The sequence below is a fragment of the Chiloscyllium punctatum genome, chromosome 22 (assembly GCF_047496795.1).
Source record: "Chiloscyllium punctatum isolate Juve2018m chromosome 22, sChiPun1.3, whole genome shotgun sequence".
Classification (NCBI taxonomy): Eukaryota; Metazoa; Chordata; class Chondrichthyes; order Orectolobiformes; family Hemiscylliidae; genus Chiloscyllium; species Chiloscyllium punctatum.
In genome coordinates this window covers 86,491,881-86,510,168 of record NC_092760.1, presented here as the reverse complement: position 1 = coordinate 86,510,168, position 18,288 = coordinate 86,491,881, and the positions used below count along the sequence as shown (strand labels likewise).

General features: G+C 41.5%; 1 protein-coding gene across 3 annotated transcripts in view; it reads left to right on the top strand.

The window, feature by feature from the left end:
- Window positions 1-18,288, top strand: part of LOC140493827 (protein kinase C-binding protein NELL1-like) — a 980,593-nt gene that overhangs the window by 34,265 nt on the left and 928,040 nt on the right. The gene's annotated exons all lie outside the window — the stretch shown is intronic.

The following is an 18,288-nucleotide window of genomic DNA, read 5'->3' as shown; positions in this document are numbered from 1 at the left end:
GTCAGTTTAACCACAAGTAGGATAGAGAACATCCAGAGGAACAGTCCCCTTGAGCCTATTCTGCTATCTAATGAGATCCTGGCTGATATATAGCCTAACTGCATAAAGCTGCCTTTAGCCATGTCCCTTAATGCCTTTACTGAACAAAAATAATCTATCTTCGGTTTAAAATTAGCAACTGACCCAGCATTGACTGCCATTTGTGAAAGAGAGTTCCAAACATCTACCACCCTTTATGTATACAAATAGTTCCTGACATCTCTCCCGAACAGTCTGGCCCTAATTCTCAGACTATGCCCCCAATTCTAGAATCTCCAACCAGAGGAAATAGTTTATCTTTATCCATTCTATTGTTTCCTTTAATATCTTGAAGACTTTGATAAATCACTCCTTAACCTTAAATTCTAGAGAAGGCAGGCCTAATTTGTATACTCTCTCCTTGTATCTTTACCCCTGAAGTTTGGGTGTCATTCTGGTAAACATACATTGTATTCCCTTCAAGGCCTTCTTGAGGCACATCCAATACAGGGATTTTATAAAATCATAAATGTTTGGAGAGATTCCCAATCAACCTGCTTCAAATAACTCCACAGAGGCCAGTGTTCCATCACCTTTTATTTACACACTGGAAGTCCTTGACACTGATCCCTCAGAGCTAGCTCTCAGAGTGTCAGGATGTCTGTTGCACCTGTTTTTATCTGTCAGCCAGGGCTCCTTGATTGCGACTGTTAAACTCGTACAATCAGGGACCACATATTCCGAAGTCCACCTGGCTGACCTCATTGCAATCACGACACTGTTCAGAGATATTATAATATACTGCTTCCTACTAGTAGATAGATCTTCCTATTTTTAGAAAATTATTCACAAATGATGCGGAAAACTGGTTTATAGAGGTTAATAATAGAATGCGCATGCCAGATATATTGGATAAAGAAATATTCATGAAATTGAATGATAATCTGTGTTTCTCACTTTCCAAATAATTTAGGCAAGATAATGTTCACCAAAAGCAGCTGCTTGAGCAGAATTTATTTCTGAACTGCTTTTTGGCATGCTGGTTGAAGTTTCCAATTAGTGCAATGATTTAATGGAGCAATCAGTATGAACACCTGTTTGAAGATTGACTTAAAGCAGGAATCCACATCTGAACCAATTTGAACAGTGGTCAAGTGCAAACACCAGCCTTAAACCAGAACGACAGATATTTTAAAGAAGTCAGTATTAAAGTTTGTTTAAAATTGAATTGCACGAAAGAATTCAATTTAAACAAACATAGGTTGATAATGCTTAAATGCACCAATCATGATTAGAAACCAATATGATTAATGCTTCACTGAAAAGGAATTTCTTTTAAGCCCATTTTGAACAATGATTTTTAAAAATATTGAATTTGACATTTTACCTGGGCTAAACCTAACAAGAACCTTTGAGTGATTTCTTAATTTAATCCGTGACTCAAATATTTAGATAACCGTTCTCTCAATTTGCTTTTGCAGTTTCTGGGTTTCTTGTGTTATAACAAAGCTTTTGAGGAGGTAGTGGCATACTGGCCTAGTAACCCAGTAACACCCAGGCTGATGATCTATGGAATTGTATTTGAATCCCATAATGGCAGATGGTGACATTTTCTTGTAATGCAGAAGTAGTATCCCCACCTCCGGGCCGGATCTACCTTCTCCAGAGTTATGTCATAACATCTCTGAACAGGTCAGTTTAAAAATATCTCTGGCATTTGAGCATGTGTGATAGCCAGTGAAGTTTCCTTGATTTCTGAACATGCAAATACAACTATGTTTGAACATAACTCCTGCAGAAAACCCTCAGCCCAATCGATACAAGTTATCTCTCTCAGCGCTTGGATAGATCTTCTGATTAATTAGATGTCTTTCAATGTCAGTGGTAAGACAAGGCTTTTCACCCCCCTCCCCCAACAAGATTGAATAGATTTTCTGCCCCAGGGACTTTGCGAGAGCTAATGAATATTCTTGGTTATCAAATGGAAAGCTCAGTGAGTTTACTAGTAAAATCAGAAACTTTCTCTGTTCAATCAGATGTTTTTCCTTCCAAGTCTGATAATGTGGTACTCCAATCCAGCTAAAATGTTTCCTTTGTCATCACTTTGCTGCAGTCGTAATCTCTTTGCTGTAGTTGTACAATCGTTGCTTGAGTTTTAACATTAATTCAAAGAACAGCAACTTCAGTGCTACACTGAAATGTCATATTGGACAATAAATTGAGATGCTTGTGTTTACAGTTGGAGGTGAAAGTGTTATCAGCTCAGCAACGCTGATGTTACTGGAGGCCGGTATAATTCCTCATAGTAATGTGGCTGAGATTCCAAAAGTTAGCAAAGTCTTTTGACTATTTTTGATATGATAATGGTGAATATTTGAAATGTCATAACATTCAAGACTACAGACCTTCTGCAGGAATGTGAGATTAATATAGGTCATAGTGTAAAAGCCAAAAGAACTGCAGACACTGTAAATCAGAAACAAAAACAGAAATGGCTGGAAAAGCTCAGCAGATCCGGCAGCGTCTGTGGAAAGAAAGCAAAGTTAACGTTTTGGCTCAAGTGACCCTTTCTCAGAACCCTGTCCTGAACATCACTTTCTGTTTCTGTATGTAGGTAGTGGTGTGTTTTAGGCAGTACAGTTCAGACTCAAAGGTCAAAGGGCTTCTAATCTAACATATGACTCTATGGTTGGTGAAACAATGTTTTGACGCGTGGTGTGACTTAAATTGATAAATAACATTTTTGCATTGTTCTCATCTGTGCACAGTAGTACAAGGGCACATTTCATTAGTTATCTCTAGTCTTGAGAAGCTATCATGGGAGGTGATGATCCAGTGGTACTATCATTAGACTGAGTTAAGAGACACAGGTAATGTCCTGGGTTCAAATCCTGCCATGGCAGATGGTAAAATGTTTAACATTCTCTAATCAACTTGTTATAGCATCATAGAGCATGGAAACATACCCTTTGGTTCAACTCGTCCATGCCGACCAAGTTCCCCAAACTAAACTAGTCCCACTTGCCTGCATTTGGCCCATATTGCTTGAAACTTTTCCTATTCATGTACCTGTCAAAATGTCTCTTAAATGTTGTAACTGTACCTGCATCTACCACTTCCTCTGGTAGTTTATTTCATGTACAAACCATCATCTGTGTGGAAAAAGTTGGTCCTCAGGTTCATTTTAAATCTTTCTCCTCTCACCTTAAAAATATGCCCCCTAGTTTTGAACTCCCCCACCCTAGGCAAAGGACCTTTACTATTCACCTTATCTGTGCCCATCATGATTTTGTAAACCTGTAAAAGGTCACCCTTAACCTCTAATGCTCCAGTGAAATAAGTCCCAGTCAATCTTTATAACTCAAACCCTCCAGTCCAAGCAATATTGTGGAAAATCCTTCCTATATAGTGTTACCAGAACTGTACACAGTACACCAAAATGGCCTCATCAATGTCCTATACAACCTCAGCATGATGTCCCAACTCCAATACTCAATGGTCTGAGCAATGAAGAAAAGCATGTTAAACCTCTTAACCACCCTCTTTACTTTTGATGCAACTTTTAAAGAACTGTATACCTACACCCCAGGTGTCTCTGTTCAATAAGACTAGCCAGGACCCTACCATTAACTGTGTAAGTACTGTACTTGGTTGTTTTACCAAAATGCAATATCTCACAATTATTCAGATTAAACTCCATCTATCACTTTCAGAGATGTTATTACACACGTCTGGAGCATATAAGACTTGAACCCAGGTCTCCAAGCTCAGAGATAAGGGCACTAGCATTACACCACAAGAAACCTTCAGATGAGAGAATTTGAATTCGCTAAAAGTTACCTGGAATTAACAATAGAATAATGACCATAAAACCATTGTTGATTGTCAGAAAAACCCATCTGGTTCACTAAGGGAAGAAAATCTGCTGTCCTTACCTGGTTTGGCCAGTTGACAGTAATGTAGAACATAGAACATAGAACATAGAACAATACAGCGCAGTACAGGCCCTTCGGCCCTCGATGTTGCGCCGATCAAAGCCCACCTAACCTACACTAACCCACTATCCTCCATATACCTATCCAATGCCCGCTTAAATACCCATAAAGAGGGAGAGTCCACTACTGCTACTGGCAGGGCATTCCATGATCTTACGACTCGCTGAGTGAAGAACCTACCCCTAACATCAGTCCTATATCTACCCCCCCTTAATTTAAAGCTATGCCCCCTTGTAATAGCTGACTCCATACGTGGAAAAAGGTTCTCACTGTCAACCCTATCTAACCCCCTAATCATCTTGTACACCTCAAGTACACCTCTAGTTAACTCCTAGCTGTCCTCTGGGAAATTAGGGACTGGCAACAAATGTTGGCCCAGTCAGCAATGCCTACGTCGCATGAATGAATTAAAAAAACCTACCTCATTGATTTGTGAGTAAGCAGCTTAAGCCGACCATGTCAGGTTGAGTCACATCTTGGCCAGACCCAAGTATACCTGACTTGGAGATGATGCATAAGCTTTGAGAGTCAGGGGGTGAATTACTTGACACAGTGTTCCTAGCCTCTAACCTGCTCTTGTAACCACTGTGTTTATGTGGTGAGTCCAATTGAGTTTCTAGTCAATAATAACAGATGCGCCAGGATGTAGATATTGGGGTCTCAGTAGTTGTAACAGCATTGCATGCCAAGGGTCAGTGGCAAAATTGTCTCTCATTGCCTGGCATTTGTGTGTTGCAAATGAGAATTAGAATCCCTACAGTATGGAAACAGGCCCTTCAGCCCAACAAGTTCACACCGACCCTCCAAAGACTAACCCACCCAGACCCATTCCCCAACCCTCCATTTGCCCCTGTCTAATTCACCGAACCTGCACATCTTTGGATTATGGGACGAAACCCATGCAGGCATGGAGAGAATATGCAAACTCCACACAGTTGCCCGAGATGGGACTTGAACCCAGGCCTCTGGCACTGTGAGGTAATGGTGCAAACCACTGAGCCACCATGCTGCCCTAATGTCACTTGCCACTTGTCAGTCCAAGTCTGGATATTGTCCAGTTCTTGTTGCAGTTAAACATGGACTGCTTCAGTATCTGAGGAGTCACAAATGGTGTTGAACAATAGGCAATCATCGTTGAACAGAGCCACTTCTGACCTTATGATGGAGGGAAGCTTCAATTGATGGAGCAATTGAAGATGGTTGTGCCGAGGGCACTACCCTGAGGAACTCCCACAGAGATGTCCTGGAGCTAAAATGACTGACCTCCAAAGACAACAGCCATCTTCCTGTGTGCCAGGTATGACTCCAACCAGCAGAGAGTTTGCCCCCCAATACCCATTGATTCCAGTTTTGTCAGGGCTCCTAGATGCTACACTTTGTTGAATGCAGTTTTGATGTCAAGGGCTGTCACACTCACCTCATCTCTGGAATTCAGCTCTTTTGTCCATGTTTGAGTCAGGGCTGTAATGAGGTCAGGAACTGAGTGGCCCTGGTGGAACCCAAACTGGGTATTACTGAGCAGGTTATTGCTGAGTAGGTGCTGCTTGATAGCACTGTTGACGACACCCTTCCATCGCTTTACTTATGATTGAGAGTTAACTGATGTAATTGGCAGGTTGGGAGTGACATGCCTTTTGTGTACAGGACATACCTGCGCAATTTTCTACATTGCCAGGTAGATGTCAATGTTTTGGCTGCATTGAATCAGCTTGGAAGAGGAAACATGAAGTAACTTAAAGAAGGAATGAGGTGGGTCAATAGTGGTTGTGACATGTGCTTGGCAAATAGGATTGAGGAGGATCCCAATTCATTTTATACATGTATTAGGAGCAAAAGAATAACTTGGGAAATTGACACGCAAGAACAAAGCAGGGAACTTTTTTGTGGAGCCAGATGAAATGGATAAAGACCTTACTGAGTACATTGTAATGGTATTGTGATGGAAGGGAAAGGGAAAGCAATAGGGAGCATGGCATCAAGTAGAAAGATAAGCAGCAGGTTAGCATCATAAATATTTTGTGTCAGTCTTCACAGTGGAAGTCATGAGTAATATCCTAACAATTAAGGAGAGTCAAGGGGCAGAGTTGAGTATGGTAACCATGACAAAAGAGAACATGCTAGAAAAGCTAAAAAGTCTAAAAATTGATAAATCTCCTGGCCCGGATAGGGTCCATCCTAGAGTTCTGAGTGAGTTGGCTGAGGAAATAGTGGAGGTGTTGATTATGATACTTCAAAAATCACTGGAGTCAGGGGAAGCCCCAGTGATTGGAAAATCGCTGTTGTAGCCCCTTTGTTCAAGAAAGGATTGAGACAAAGATGGAAAATTAAAGGCTGATTAGCATAACCTCGGTTGTAGGTAAGATTCTCGAATCCATCGTTAAGGATAAGATTTCTAATTTCTTGGAAGTGCAAGGTTTGATTAGAACAAGTCATTTTGGATTTAGTAAGGGAAGGTCATGCCTGACAAAACTTAGAATTCTTTGAAGAGGTAACAAGTAGGTTAGACTAGGGAAACCCAGTGGATGTTATCTACCTAGACTTCCAAAAGGCCTTTGATAAGGTGCCTACGAGAAGCTGCTGAGTAAGGTGAGGGCCTGTGGTGTTCGAGGTGAGCTGCTGGCATGGATTGAGGATTGGCTGTCTGACAGAAGGCAGCTAGTGGCAAGTGGTGTTCCACATGGTTCAGTGTTGAGGCCGCAGCTGTTCACTTTATATAATAATGTTCTGGATGAAGGGACTGGGAGCATTCTGGCAAAGTTCACCGATGATACAAGTTAGGCGGACAGGCAGGTAGTACTGGGGAGGTGTGGAGGCTGCAGAAAGATTTAGACAGTTTAGGCCAGTGGTCTAAGAAATGGCGAATACAATTCAATGTATGCAAATAATGAGCTGCCAGAGGAAGTGGTGGAGGTTGGTACAATTGCAACACTTAAGAGGCATTTGGATGGGTATATGAATACGAAGGGTTTGGAGGGATATGGGTCGGGTGCTGGCAGGTGGGACTAGATTGGGTTGGGATATCTGGTCAGCATGGACGGGTTGGACCGAATGGTCTGTTTCCATGCTATACACCTCTATGACTCCAAACGCGAGGTCTTGCACCTTGGAAAAAAGAATACAGGCATGATCTATTTTCTAAACGGTGAGAAAATTCATAAAGCCAAAGTACAAACAGATCTGGGAGTGCTAGTCTTGGATTCTCTAAAGGTTAACTTGCAAGTTGAGTCTGTGGTTAAGAAAGCGAATGTAATATTGTCATTTATCTCAAGAGGGTTGGAATGTAAAAACAGTGATATGCTACTGAGACTTTATAAAGCTCTGGTTAGGCCCCATTTAGAATACTGTGTCCAGTTTTGGGCCCACACCTCAGGAAGGACATAAAGGCACAGGGCTGTGTCCAGCAGAGATTCACCTGGATGATCCCTGGAATGCTAGACCTAACAGCTGAGGATCCTGGGATTGTATTCATTAGAGTTTAGAAGGCCGAGGGGAGATCTAATAGAAACTTATGAGATAATGTATGGCTTAGAAAGGGTGGATGGTGGGAATTTGTTTCCATCAGACGGGGAGACTAGGACACGTGGGCACAGCCTTAGAAATAGAGGGGGTCAATTTAAAATGAAAATGAGACATTTCTTCAGCCAGAGAGTGGTGAGCCTATGGAATTCATGACACGGAGCACAGTGGAGGTCGGGATGTTAAATGTCTTCAAGGCAGAGAATGATAAATTCTTAATCTCGCAAGGAATTAAGGGCTACAGGGAGAGTGCGGGTAGGTGGCGTTGAAATGCCCATCAGCCATGATTTAATGGCAGAGTAGAATTGATGGGCTGAATGGCCTTACTTCCACTCCTATGTCTTATGGTATTCCCCAAGGTGAAGGATATGGATGACAGTAAGACTAAGGGGAGGCATGTTGATATTTTGGACCATGTCTTGAAAAACTTTAAAGTTGAAAATTCCCCTGAGCCTGATGGGATCTATTCTGGCATACTAAAGGAGGCAAGGGAATAGATTGCTGGAATTTTGAGAGAGATCTTGGTATCCTCTTTAGCATCAGGTGAGGTTCTAGAAGACTGGAGAATGCACCGTATTGTTCCTTTTGTGTAAGCAATGTAGCAGGGATAATACAGGGAGTTCTAGGCTGGTGAGCCTTATATTAGTGGTGGGGAAATTTCTGAAGAAGGTTCTTAGGGATAGGCTTTAGTTGTATTTGGAAAATAATGCACTAGTTACCAATAGTCTGCATGGTTTTGTTCGGGCGGGGGGGGGGGGGGGGGTGGGGGATCTTGTCTCTCAAATTTGAGTTTTTTGAGCAAGGGATGTGATGATTGAGTATAGGGCAGTGGATGTTGTCTACATGCACTGTATTAAAGCACTTGACAAGGTCCTTCATGGTTGTCTGGTCCAGAAAATTAAGTTAACTGAGACCCACAGTGAGTTGGTAAATAAAATTCAAAATTAGTTTGGTCATAAAAGACAAAGGGTAATTGTGGTGGGTGGTTTATCTGAGTGGTGGTGGTCTGTGACAAGTGGTATTCTGCAACAATCAGTGCTGGAATCTCTGTTGTTTGAAGTATATATAAATGGTATGATGAGTAAGTTTGCAGAAGCATGAAAATTCGTGGAGTTGTGTATAATGAGGAAGTCAAAAAAAACCAGCAAGCGATCAATTGATTAGAATAGATTCCCTATAGTGTGGAAACAGTCTATTTGGCCCAACAAGTCCACACCGACTCTCCGAACAGTAACCCACTCAGACCCATTTCCCTCTGACTAATGCACCTAATGCTATGGGCAATTTAGCACGGCCAGTTCACCTGACCTGCACATCTTCGGATTGTGGGAGGAAACCCACACAGACAGTCACCCGAGGCTGGAATCGAAACTGGGTCCCTGCAGCTGTGAGGTTGCAGTGCTGATCACTGAGCCACCGTGCTGCCCTCAAGATGTTGATCAGTTGAAAAGTTGGGCGGAGAAATGGCAAATAGAGTTTAATCCAGGATAGTTTAAGGTGTAGCGTTTTGGGAAGTAAAATGCAAGAGGAAAGCACACAGAAACTGATAGTACTCTGAGGAGCATTGATATATGGACGGATTTTGAGGTGCAAGTCCATAACTCCCTGAAAGTGGCAACACAAGTAGATAAGATGGTAAAGAAGGCATATGGGCAGGCTTGTCTTCATTGATCAGGGCATTGAGTATAATGGTTGGCAAGTAAGCTTGCAACTGTGTAAGACTTCAGTGATACACATTTAGAGTTCTGTCACACTATAGGGAGGCTTTGGCGAAGATGAAAAAGTGGTTTACCAGGATGTTGCCTGGATTGGAGTGTCTTGTCCAATTTCTTGTAGCTAAACTTGGAGTGTTTTTGTTAGAGCATCAGAGGCTGAGGGGCCCCTTGATAGAAGTATATAAAATTGAGAGGCATAGTTAGGCTGGATAATTGGAGTCTTTTTCTCAGGATGGGAAGGTCAAACACTAGGGAGCATAGGTTTAAAGTGAGACAGGGAAGTTTTAAAGGAAAACCAAGTCAGAAACAAAAACTGAAGTTACCGGAAAAGCTCAGCAGGTTTGACAACAACTGTGAAGAGAAATCAGAGTTAACACATTTCAGGTCCGGTGACCCTTCCTCAGAACTGATGGCAGCGAGGAAAATGTTGGTTTTTATGCAGAGGATGGGTTGGGGGGAGGGGGTAAGGAGTAAATGATAGGTGGGGATAGAGCCCAAAGAGAGAGAACAGTTGGACAGACAAAGGGGTGGATAACAATCTGACAGGGATGGTGAATAGCTGTTAATTGAGACTGTTAGTAACTAGCAATATTCGGGCTTTTAATGGAGATATGCGAGACAAGTTTTTTTTGTCACAGAGGGTGTACGGTGCCTGGAATTGCAGCTAGGGATGTATCAGAATCAGATACAAAAGGAATGTTTAAGAGGTATTTTGAGTCTAAGTGAACAGGCTGAATTGAGGGAGCCCTTCATCCTGATGAAGGGCATTTGCCCAAAACGTCGATTTTCCTGCTCCTCGGATGCTGCCTGATTGGCTGTGCTTTTCCAGCACCACTTTAATCTAGAATATGATTTCCAGCATCTGCAGTCCTCACTTTTGCCCAGTGAATTGAGGGATACAGGCTATGGACAGGATAATGGGATTAGTTTAGAATGACATCGTGGTTAGCAGAGACATGGTGGGCTGAAGGACCTGTTCCTATATGCTATACTATGTAATGTTAATGTATTAGATGTCAGTCTCAAGCTGTAGCTTCCACAGCATGCTGTTAGTGGATATTTTCTCATCAACATTTCTGTTCAGGGCGGCACAGTGGCACAGTGGTTAGCACTGCTGCCTCACAGCGCCAGAGACCCGGGTTCAATTCCCGCCTCAGGCGACTGACTGTGTGGAGTTTGCACGTCCTCCCCGTGTCTGCGTGGGTTTCCTCCGAGTGCTCCGGTTTCCTCCCACAGTCCAAAGAATTGGCCATGCTAAATTGCCCGTAGTGTTAGGTAAGGGGTAGATGTAGGGGTATGGGTGGGTTACGCTTCGGCGGGGCGGTGTGGACTTGTTGGGCCAAAGGGCTTGTTTCCACACTGTAAGTAATCTAATCTAATACCCGGGCCTCCTGGCTCAGAGATAGGGACAATATCACAGCACCATAAGAACCCATCACTCATTTGGTATTGTTTTTAGATCTTTACCCTAGGTCCAGAAGCTATTTCAAGATTAAATGGACTCACTTACAACATTCTTGGTTTGAAGAGCAATGGGAAGTTGGATCAAGAAGTTAGATGTTTTGGAATCTTATCTCTAATTATTGATCCCATTGTCGCTAATTTGATGTGGCTTGTAAAAGTGTACTTGCAGTAATCTGAATAATTTAGGACATACATTTGCACCTTGGTCTAGGTATGACCTTACAATGTGATACCTTTCAGGAAGCAACAGTATACTGATAATGTGACTCGATTAATAATCTAAAACCCAAGGTTCAAGTGGGGCATGGGTTCAAATTACACCATGGCAGAATGTAAAAACAAGGAATTAATTATGAGTCAACTGAATGGAAAGACATGTAACAACACTTAATTGTTGGAAAAACTCAACTAGTTCATTCATGGCCTTAAGGGATGAAAGAAATGTGGCATCTTAAACTGCTTTGGCCTAACTTACAAAAAAATCCAATTCTCCTGCAATGTGACTCTTATCGCCTTTCTCAAATGGCCAAGCATTCCACTCAGTTTCTGAGCAATTAGGTAGGGGCAATAAATGCTAACCTAGCCCATGATGCCCACATCCTATGAATTATGAACAGGCAGAAGTTGAAAGTTTGATCTTGTAAAAAGAAATCATTTGGAGACAGGCATGCTGGGCTTAACCTGAAGGATTTGGCCAATAGGGATTCTAAAATTAAGATTCTATTCAAATCATTGTCAGGTGGGGAGAATACAGCATGATTTGGCTTAAATCAAAATGGAAATCTTTGCAGGTTCGAAGTCTGATGGAATAGTAGTTTGTCATGTCAGACAGATGGTGATTTACGTGGAACTTTCAATTCTTTGCAATATTTGTGTGGCAACGCTGCTAAATTTACCTTTGAATCTGGAATGGAGATTTCTGCAGGTTCTGTACTTTTTTTTTGAAAAGTAATTTTTGCTTAATAATCTATGGGTTTGTGACAGAACAAATCTAACTACTGTGAGAGTAAGGAATATATTTAGTATGTGTATCATGCGAGGATGGAAATCTGTTCTAATTTATGATGTTATAATTTAATGCTGGTTGTGATGAGTGTGATGGGAAGTAGTCATTCAATATCAACACAGCTGAAAGGATAACATCATGTTTTAAAATTGTTTCTTTAACTAGATAATAGACAATTTCAGAGAACAGCAGCTGAAGGTTGCAATCTGGTAGATGGATTTATAAGCCACTTAATCTTCCTTCTCTTTAAAAGAAATAAATCTGTTAATATTTTTAAAATCTGAAAACTATTGAAATGTTTGAAGTTATTAACTCTTTAGATACTGTTCAGTTGTTTTTCTATTCTGGCCTCCAGCTGAGTTCTGATTGCCTTGCAAGGTTCTATAGCAGTTTTCTGCAGGATCCCCTGTATGTACAAAATGGAACACTGAAGCTTTGGTCTTGGCTAGATTGGTTACTCGCCTCGCGTCAGAGTCAGAAAGTTATGGCTACAAGCCCCACTCAAAACATCTCTGGGCCCGTAATCTAAGCTAGCGCTGTACTGGAGTAATGAGGGATCTCTACACTGTGTGAAATGCTATCCATGAGATGAGATGTTAATGTCAGGTTCCTTCTGTCTACTTCAGTGAACATAAAGGATTTCATAGCATTACTTTTGTAAAAAAAGAATTGTGGTCTCCTTGCCTACATTAATCCCTTCACCAACATTACTGAGCTGATTGTCTGGCCATTGCCATTTTACAATTTGTTTTGTACACACTATCAACAGTGTTTCCCTGTGTTACAGTATTGGCTACAATTAATGGCATTTTCACTGGTTTTGAGACTGTCTGTCTGTATTTCTGAAAGGTGCTTCACAAATGCAGGTTCTTTCCATCAACAGTCTGAGCCATATAAATACCGTGGCTACAAGAGCAAGTTAGTCATTCGGAATTCTGAACCCAGTAACTCACCTCCCATCCTGTCCACCTTGTACAATTCACAATTGACATGAAATATTCTTCACTAGCCTCGATCAGTACAGATCAAACCACACTCAAGAAGCTCAGCGGCATTCAGGACAAAGCAAACTACTTGATTGGAACCATGTCCTGCATTTTATTGTCCTGTCACTAATTGCCCTTGAGAAGGTGGTGAGCTGCTGTCTTTGGAGAGAAATCTTCAAATTGTTGGAATTATGCAAGTTTAGGCTATCGGAATTGTGAGAGTATAATTCCTTTATTCAGAAAGGAATTGTAAAACTGCCTCACCCAGGAAAAAAACAATGTTAGTTAAATTTGGATTTTAAGGAGCTGACATTACAGAGACTCAGTCCCAGAAGATAACATTCATGATAGAGTTAAAAATCACACAACACCAGGTTATAGTCCAACAGGTTTATTTGGAAGCACTAGCTTTTGGAGTGCTACTCCTTAATCAAGTGGTTGACCTGATGAAAGAGCAGCGCTCCGAAAATGACTACTTCCAAATAAACCTCTTGGACTATAACTTGGTGTTGCGTGATTTTAAACTTTGTACATCCCAGTCCAACACCGGCATGTCCAAATCATTCATGGATAGTGTTGGGAAACATTGTTGAAATATTTTTTTGATGTTGGTGTTAAGATCTTTTTAGAATTGTCTTCTACATGCCCTGTACAGCTTCACTTTTGTTTCCTTTCCGTACAAACATAAAATTTTGTATTCTGTTGTCAAAGGATATCTGCAGCCTCGTATGCATATATTTCCGTAACTAACAGTCATTTTAACGAGTGTGAAAGTTAAACATGATCCATTAAGCCAGATCTGATTCTGAAATCTGACCTGTTTAGTACTAGGTCAGCTGGGTATAAACTATAAACATCACATCTGAGGATAGCAATCACAATTGTTGAAATTGAGGCAACTCTGTTAAACTATCAACCTGATCCAAGAACTTTTAAATTTGTTCCTAAGCTTTAATTATTTCTGTCAAACCCACACCTAATACCCACTCTTCATTGTTGTGGAAAGTCTCCTATTTAAGCAGCTGCAGTCCTTGTGCACCTCACTGTGTTGTTAGGAGGGGAATTCTGAGTTCTGACTCTGGCAGTGAAACAACAATGTTATAGTTCCAAGCCAAGATGGTGGAGAGGAAGCTGCAATTGGTAGTATTCCCATGCATTTGCTGCCCATGTCCTTCCAGGGTTCATGGTCATGGGTTTGGAAAGTGCAGCAGCTGTCACCTGGGTGAGTTGCTGAGTGTAGGTGGTACTCACTGCTGCTCCTGTGCATTAGTGGTGAGGAGGTGAATGGTCAAGGCGGCAGATAGAATGCTAATTAACTGGGCTTTTTGAGTGTTATTGGAACTGCACTTAGCCAGTCCAGTGGAAAGCATTCCATTTCACTCAAATGAAAGCAAAATGCTGGAGAAACCTAGCAGGTCTGTCAGCATCTGTGGAGAGAGAAACAGAATGAACATTTTGTGTGGTATGAGGCTTCTTCAGAACAGTTCTGAACATCAGTGGTGGAAGGGGTGGAAAATTTGTGTATGTGGTGCCAATCAAGCAGACTAATCATCTCTCCCGTGGAATGAAGCAAATTGAATGCTGTCCCTGAAACTGGGGACCTCAAGAGAAGGCTGACATGGGTTATTCACTCAACCTTTCTTGCTGAAGTCAGTGGCGAATGCCTCAGCTTTATCTTTTGCATTGATTTGCTGGACTCCATTATCATGACAGTGGGAGTGTTGGAGGAGCCTGTTTCTACTATTAATTGTTCAATTATCAACCACTGTTCATAACTGGATATGTCTAAACCACACAACTTTGATTTGGTCCAATATTTGTGGGGTTGCTAACATGCTGTTTAGCATGTCCTAGATTCTAAGACTACAAGACTATAAGAAATAGGAACAGTCATAGGCCGTTCAGCCCCTCGAACTGTTCCACCATTAGTTGCCATTTAGTTGCTGTGCTCCCACTGGTTGGGAACCTCTTGTGTTGTCGGAGGGTAGTTTTATGGTATTACTGCTGGCCCAGTATCTCCTCCATCACGTGGTCAAGTCCCATTGGGGGTCAGCCTTGGTTCAGTGGAGGCACTCCTGAACAGTGAGGATTCAAGTTCCACTCTTCAGACCAGAAGCTGTACTAGCACCTTTTTTAGTGTGGTGTGAGAGTGCTCCACTGTCAGAGACACTGCCTTACAGATGAGATGCTCTGCACTGCCTCCCCTGTTGGGTTGATGCCAAATATTATTTTGTCTGACTGTACTGGAACAAGAGAAGATGTTTTTAGCTTCATAACCCTTTCTGTCAATTAAAATAATAATCCCTAATCTTCCACCTAATTTCACATATCTGCTTCCATCCCATGTCTGTAAAAATCATTTGGTAATAAAAAAGCTTTCATTCTCTGTTTGAAAATGACCAATTGATTAATTGTCATGAACAGAAGAGACTTTCAAACTTCTGCCACCCTTTCTCATGTGCCTCATTTCACTTTTAAAAATCTAGCTTTAATTTTTACACCATTCCCTCTATTTTGAGATTCCTTCAAACAGCAAGAATCCGTTCTGAAGAAGGGTTACTGGACCTGAAACATTAATTCTGCTTTCTGTCCAGAGATGCTGTCAGACCTTCTGAGATGTCCCAGCAATTTCTGTTTACGTTTTTGATCTCTAACATCCACAGTTCTTTAGGGTTTTTTTTTTGTGGAGCAGGAATCAGTTATCTATTCCATCTGCCCTCATAATAAACTAAGCTTTGTGCAAATTGTTCCCTATCTGAATTACAGGGTGTGCAACCCAGATTTTGTGTAAGTTAACTCTTGAAATTCTGATGTCATTTTAGTAAACCTACAGTATGCCCCTTCCAAGACCAGCATATCATTTAGAACTTAGAACATAGAACTTTACAGTGCAGTACAGGTCCTTTGGCCCTCCGTGTTGTGCCAATCTGTGGAAACAATCTGATGCCCATCTACTGGATTAGTGGTGCTGGAAGAGCACAGCAGTTCAGGCAGCATCCAACACTATTCCATTCTCATCCATATGCCTATCCCATGACCATTTAAATGCCCTTAAAGTTGGCAAGTCTACTATTCTACACAATCCTGCTATTCTACACAATTTCTATTGTGTGGTGCCCCAGAACTGCTCACTGGCTCCATATGTGGTCTAATGAGGGCTTTACAAACTGAACATGACTTCTACCTTCTTTGTTTCCTGGTCCTTCAGCTACAAAAGCCAGAACTCGAGTGTTTTTGATCATTTTCTGTACCTGTTCATAACATCACAATAGTCCATATACTTGATTTTCTCTTCAGCTCCCCATTGTATCTCGTATTTAATTATTGACAAAGCATTCTATTCCGTGCATTTTAGAGTTAAAATGCCTCATTTGTCTGCAATAAAATTCATTTGTCCACAATTTTTGCCCTTTCACTCAATTTATCATTTTTTTTTCATTTTATCCTTCCATGTCCATGACCTACAATGTCTTTTATCATTGTGTTACAACAGATTTGATGCATATCTTTTCAATCATATTTGAAGAAAAGAAGGGACTTCTGTTTTCTGGCCAAGAACTGTCCCTCAATCAAAGTCATGATAAACAGATTCCTTGAATATTATTTTACTGTTTCTTGAAAGTTTGCAGGCCTGTCATGTGCCTTGACTGTACTACATCAATGACTCACAATTCCAAACTCCTGTAAAGTGCTTTGAACTATCCTGAGGTCACAAATCTGTTGCCATTTAAACTCTTCAGTGTCGAAGAAGTTGTAGCACAAGATGATATTTCAGTGTCCTGTGCCCTTTGTGCTCCTCCCCACCCTGCCTGATGAATTTTTGATTGCAGCTGTTGTGCTGAGCAATGGCTAGATAATTCCGAATAAAGTAGCAAGATTGCAGCAATGACTCCTTGGCACATCCATTTACGCATTTAAGTGACAGGTTAAGGGAATTCAAGCCGAGATCTGACAATAGTAGTGGCAACTTCAATGGAGCACTCCTGGAATAGTAAGCTCGCTCTCTTTTCTACAATATCTGGTATGCCCTGTGGGAGTCCAATATATTGGGAGTGGGTGGAGAGGGCAAGGGATAATTTCTACTCTTTTTAACTAAAACTATCTCTTGCTCTAAAACTTGCTCAGAAATTTTGCAATCCTTCAACTCTGCTCTGTTGTTCTCCTCTGTCCCTTCAAACACTGTTGACTACACTTCTTCCAACTATCAAGATCCCATAGGCTGAACCTTGACTTATAAAATCAGGAGAGCTAGACTTGTGTCAGATTTTGATTTTGATTTGATTTATTGTAGTCACATGTACCTAAGTACAGTGAAAAGCCTTGTTTTGGGAGCAGTACAGATAGACCAAAACAAACAAGGATATAGAGGTTGAAGGGTACTTAGACAAAGGTTACAGGGGTGTCGCTTTGCTCGCTGAGTTGTAGGTTTGATATCCAGATGTTTCATTACCTGGCTAGGTAGCATCATCAGTGGCGACCTCCAAGTGAAGTGAAACTGTTGTCTCCTGCTTTCTATTTATGTTTGTCCTGGATGAGGTTCCTGGGGTTTGTGGTGATGTCATTTCCTGCTCGTTTTCTGAGGGGTTGATGGTATCTAGATCTACTTGTTTGTTTATGGTGTTGCGATTGGAGTGCCAGGCCTCTAGGAATTCTCTGGCATGTCTTTGCTTAGCCTGTCCCAGGATAGATGTGTTGTCCCAGTCGAATTGGTGGTTTTTTTCATCCGTGTGTACAAAGCTTACAGGTTACACTACACAGGAAGTGTGCGAAGCAAGATCAACATTTGTAAGATCAACATGATTTGAAGTTAGAGAGTCTATTTATCAGTCTAATTTGGTAAATAGGGGATTCCTGACCCACCTTCTTACTGCTGTTATCTGCACAGTCAGGACTAGTAGTTGGTAGCGAGCTATGTCATAGTTTAGGTTTGTATTTGTTAGTGTTTGGAAGAAGGCGACGGGATCTATTGAGGTAGAGAATATGCAGAAGGAGATTGCCCCACAAGGAGAAACATCTGCTGTATGTCTACTTTGTCAATCTCAAATGAGAGATCATTGTTTTAGGTCAGGGATAGCAGATTTAAAACAAATAAGGAGGAATTAGCTCTCTCAAAGCATTGTTAATCTGTGGAGTTTACTTCCCTGGAGCATGGTGAGTATTGGGACGCTGAATAAATTTAAGGAGACAGACAGATAGACAGGTTTTTAATGGGTAGTGGGTTGAAGGGTTATGCAGAGTGGCAGGAATGTGGAGTTGAAGCCGTGATGAGATCAGCCCTGATCCTATGAAACAGCGGAGCAGGCTTGAGGGGTTGAATGGCCTACTCCTGCTTTAATTTCTTATGTTCTTATTTTCTTATTGAACCTCTCATTAGGAAGAGGCTGCTCACTTCTGATTTTACCCACATTGAAGACTTAAAGTAGGCAATGAGGACAGTTTTTTGTGTATCAGAGAAATGTCTTCAAAGTAATGTTTGTGGACCAAGAGGAACAGGAATACTTATTCCTAGCCCAGACTGCTTTCCCAGCTGCCCTTTTGCCCCCGGTCCTGTTACACTATTTTCCACACACACAGGTCCATGAACTGAC